Genomic DNA, 5,460 nt, shown 5'->3' with positions numbered 1-5,460 from the left:
TCCACTTCCCTTGACTCAGGGGCTGCCTGTGACTACTTCAACCAACAGTGTGGCAGAGGTGACCCCACATGTGACTTCTGAGGCTGGGTCACAAAAGCCATGCAAACCTCATTTTCTGGAACACGCACCCCAGGAATCTTGAGCCACCGTGTCAGAAGTCTGATTACCCTGAAGCCACCACGTTCTAAGAAAGCTGAGCCACATGAGCCCAAGGATGGCTGTTCTGGTCATCAGTCCCCATCTTCATGTTTCCCGGTCCAGGTCAGACATGCCAGGGAGTGAATGACCCTCGGGTCCCTCCAGCCCTGGCCCCGGAGTCTTCCTAGCGGAGGGAGGTACAGACATTGTGGAGCAAATACAGACCATCCCCCTATGCTCTGTCTGAATTCCTGACCCGCAGAGTCCATGAGCATATGCCATCATGGGATATTTCATACAGCAATAATAACCAGAACACAAAATTAGGCTCCCTCTGCATGTCCCCATGGTCTCTTGTTTCCTCTCTTTCCATGTCAGCATCATTGTTCTCTCCGTGTAGATGCCTGTCCTTTGTGCCCATAAGCCAATGTGGTCATCCTAAGCCTTGCTTTACATCACTCCTTCATTCGAACACTCGAGATGCCAGGTCATCGTTACAAACGCGGAGAGGTGAGACCTCACTGTCACCACACACGGTTACAGTGTTTGCAGCATCCCAGCTCCCTGGGTGACCTGTGTGGACTTGTGTGTGCATTTCCTCTACGCCGACGCCCTCTCGGGCTGCTTTTATTTTCCTAGCGCTCACCCCTCTTTGAGATTACGTACTTTTCTTGTTTTCATGTGTATTATCCTCTCACTTGCTGAAACGTAAGCTCCAAGAGGTCAGGATCTCCATCAACATTATCAGCTATTGTGTCCTAGGCAACTAAAACTTAGTGCCTACAACAGAGTAGACATTCAGGAATAATCATGCAGCTTGTAAACACCCAGAGATTTTCACATGTACGAGATAAAAGTCACGACGGTTCGCCTTCCAGCCCTGCAGGGTGAGCGTGGTAAAAGCTGAGGCAGCGGCTGGTGGCAAGTGACCCATTCTGGTCTGGCTTCTTCATGACTGTCCTTGGGGCACACGCTGGATTCCCAGTAAACCCGTCAAGTTTCCTGTGACTCTGCAGTGATATTTTGTCCTAGGCTTATTTTCCTTTTTGTTTGCTAGTATTGGAGATGCTACATTTAAAAAAATAGGACTTTTAAAAGTTATCCAAAAACTTAGCTCACTTTCCATCTCTCATGAGTCAGTGATCCGCCTGGCTGGTCTCCCATCTCTTCCTGGTAGCTGTTGACAGCTAGGAGTCCAGGACAGGCGGGGGGCTAGTCGTGGAACAACCCTACATTCAGGCCTCTCTGTCTTTCCAAAGGAGGGTCTGGTGGGTGCTCAGATGTGAGAACTACGGACACCACTGGGGCCTTCTTTGATTCAGGAATAGGGACGCCCATATACTGTTGCAGAAAGAAGGCAGTGTAAGGCTTAAGGAAGAAAAAATTGACCTCAGAGAGACAAACGCGCAAATACAAAAAGACAAATGCACATTGCTGCAATACTTTTAATAGCAAAGGATTGGAAACCACCCAAATGTCAATCAGGGGTGACTGGCTGAATAAACAATGGTATGTATGACCTCATAATGGAGCGTTTAATAGGAAAACATTCTATCCGGTTCTATGAAATGATATTCAATACATTGTTACAGGAAAAAAAGCAAGACCAAGGAAAGTGTATATATATGTGTGTGTGTGTGTGTGTGTGTGTGTGTATATGCACATATATACACACACACACACACACATGTTTAGTGGAAGGGTGAAATGGAAAAAAATTTATCTAAGGCAGGAGGAGGAAAAAGGTGGAGGGGACTGGGTCAGAATAAAGATCTCTCTGAATGTAGCTCATTTCGTGGAGTTGACTTTGGAGCCATGTAAATAGTTTACATAATTATAAAAAAATTGAAGTGAAAAAACCAATCTCTAAAAATTTAAGCAAAATAAAGTGAATAACCATAACCCTGATTCAAGTTCGGAACATAACCACTATTCCAAGTTATTTTAAAATGGTAATTTGACTGAACATTCCTAATGGCAAAAACCCGAAGGACAAAAAGAATTGCAAAAGAAAATTTTAACTGTTTTCAGTAATTATATTTTATGATAGTTTGGGCATGGTTATTCTCAGGATTGAAAACAATATGTAATTATTTTGGTAATCTTGAGAAAGAGGTTTTTAGAACGAGTAAAGAGCAGATGTAAAATCAGTAAGGTTACATTTAAAACCCTGTAGTCCTGAGTTGAATTGGAAGTACCATTATAAATGCATGTAGTTAAAAAAACACCCCAAAACTCATAGTACATATTTCCTAGTTCTGTCCACTAACACCAAGAAACAGTGACCAAACCACTACCAATGAGCACTCTTAGCACCCAGATTTTGGTCTCTAATTATTATTCCCCACTAAGAGGAACCAGGGATCCTCGGGAATCACTGGGTAACTTCAGGGCTGGGTCATAAAATACACAAGATGAGCTTGAAACATCTTGTCATACAAGATAATTACGAAATATCAAAGACCACTAGGGTCATGTCTAAAGGAATCAGCCAACTTAACGCAGTTCCCAAGAGCCAAAGATAGGATAATTTGAGTAACGGTAAAAGATAACAACTGCAATGCATTGAAACACACATGAAATATGTTTAAATCATGAGTTCATTATGTACTCAAAGAAAAGAAAACAGCTCTCACTGGACAGCTTGGAAAGATTCCAGAAAACTACCTTGGAAACTGAGGAAGGGGAAAAAGTCAAGAATTTATGCTCTTCCTCTACAAACCAATCCTCAGGCTAACCAAAAGAATAACTGATAGAAGTAAGTTTCTCTTTATAAAGTGTGCCAGCTAACAAACAAAGAAACAACAGCACTAGAATATCATTTGCAACCCCTAAAGAAGTTACGGGTCTAGCAATAATCACGAATGGCTGCTACCATCAGAAGAGAGGCAACTAGAGATTATATGGCTCCCACCAGAAGTACCAGAAGACTCTGACTAACTCTCTCCATACAACTACTAATGTATAAGAAATAGGACAGAGGAACATGTGAAAAGACACTGCAGAGATGTACCTGGGAAGACCCAGGCTGTGAGAAATTCTACAGGACACACCATCCAGTACTGATTTCTAACAGGCCTCCAGGTGATTCCAGTATGTGCTAACGGCTGAAAGCCGATGCTACATTTAAAGGAGACTCAAGAGGCATGTCCATGAATTACAGAGCATGGACCTAACTCAAACAAAAACTCCTGAGCCACTCAGAAGTTTGAACAATGACTGAATAGTTGAAGGTATTAAGGAATTATTGCTAATTTTTTAAGTGTGATTGGTATGGAGGTTAAGCTTTTTCAAAAGTCCTTGTGTTGAAATATTTACTGATGAGATGATATCATGTCCAGGACCTGCTTCAGAATCATCATGGGGGAGGGTGAGAGAAGAGGTGGGGGAAGGTTGGCTGTGTGTTAATTGTTGAAGCTTGTGGTTTGGACGTGGGGTTCACCATGCTGTTCTACTTCTGTACATGTTTGCAACTATGCATGACAACAAGTTTTACAAGCCCCCTGCCAATGATAGGAAGCTCTCTTACCTGAAAGGGGTGCAACTCCTAGCTAGGAGAGAGTGCAGAGATAAGGTATTGCCCAGGGAGGAAGGGCCCAGGCATCATCCACAAGAGGGGGTCACAAGCCGCCAGGCATTCATATATTGGTGCTGCGGGGATGGGGCTGGATGTGGGATTTCATAAATGGGAAGCAGCTTTGATGATGGCAGGTCTTGGTGATGTAAACCACTGGTTTAGGCTGGGCCTGTGTGGCATCCCAGTCATCATCATACACCAGTCTAGGTGGGGCACGTACGTACTCGGTAGCTCCCCAAGTCACTCCTCGCCTGCTGGGAGGTGAGAGGCTTGCCCCTTGGAACCAGTCCTGCTCCCAGCAGGAGGGAGGAATGCATCACTATGACACTGTACTTTCAGGGTCATGACCATGCCCTTGGACTGCCCTCCCTGGCGTTCTGCACAGGGGACTGGATGGCACGCAGGCTTCTAACCCAAGTCACACCACCATTTGAAAATGCAAGGCTGTGGCTAATAGTTTGAATACAATCTTGTAACAACCCACTAAGGCAGATTTGCAGACCCTCGTTCTGTTGTTGGAGAGACTGCCGCTGAGCCAGGGGAGAAGAAACATGTCAAAACCAGCTCTTGACTGTGTCTCACTCTTTGACAAAATAAGACAAGAATAGGTTTTTCCTAGAAACCATCTCGGTATATGGCTTGATCACTAAACGGGCAACACACTTCTCCTGGCCCCATCTCAAACCAAGGCAAATACGAGGAATTTAAAAGTAAAATGTCTGATGAAATCGCACCTAAATTAGCATGTATTTGGATACTGAAGTCTCCTCCCAGTTCAGCTGGCTCTTAAGTTTTAACGTGAACAGTCTCCAGCACCCCACCCCATGCCCCAGCCCGTCCTTGCCTTCTTCAGTCACCGGGAGGGCACTGCCCCTTGGCTCCTACATCAGGAGTAGGAGGCCCTGGAATCAATGAAAATTCAAGCATTTTCTTAAGCTCGCCACAGCCAGATGTGGCCTTACCAATCTCCCATTTGGCCAAGCCAACTTTCTATTGGCGGCACAATCCCAAGGTCACCTCCATGGTTTCTTTCTTGTGCATTTAACCCAGTGGGTCCAGCCTTGATTGGAAGAGAGCCAGGTATCCCTTCCTAGAAGGCACTGGGCTAACTCATGTGCAGGTACAGGCCAGGTGGGCGTGGAGGAGCAACACACTTTATTTCTTCAGTTTTGAGACCAGGTTATGTTCTGAGATACGATTTCTCAAAGGGGAATTCATTCAGGCAGAACTTAGGCTTTAATGTTGGTTCCTTGGTCTAGAAGAATCTGTGTGGGGGTTCCAGGCCCTGCTGTGCCTTTCTGATGAGAAGGCTGGCAGGCATGTCACAGAAGGGAATGCACACAAGAACACTGTGACAGGCTGTGGCAGGAGACCCACTCCCTATGCCACATGAGCAGGGCATGATTGGCCCTCAGCATGCTAGACGCTTCATAACAAGGCTTGACTATAACCATACAGAGGACTGACAATAAGCTTTTCCCTCCCCGGCTAGTTCACACTCACAATGCCATTCAGTCAGCATTTTGAAAAACTGCCCATTTCCCTGTAAAGACTTGAGAAAGTGCATAATCTACGGGAAGAGCTTAAAGCAGGGAAAAAAACCAAAAAACAACATGATGGCAACATGTTGGCATCTGTCTGGGTGGCAGTCTGGGTCCTGTAGCTGCCCTTCTCTGCCACCCCCCAGAAGAGTGTGCAGCATTGCCCTAGAAACCTGGGGGCACGGGCAGGTGGGCGGGTGGGCA

Source organism: Eumetopias jubatus, unplaced genomic scaffold (assembly GCF_037043125.1).
Source record: "Eumetopias jubatus isolate StellerSeaLion01/CBP00866 unplaced genomic scaffold, mEumJub1_p1.0 scaffold_9, whole genome shotgun sequence".
In the NCBI taxonomy this organism is placed as follows: Eukaryota; Metazoa; Chordata; class Mammalia; order Carnivora; family Otariidae; genus Eumetopias; species Eumetopias jubatus.
This window is presented reverse-complemented; position numbering follows the sequence as displayed.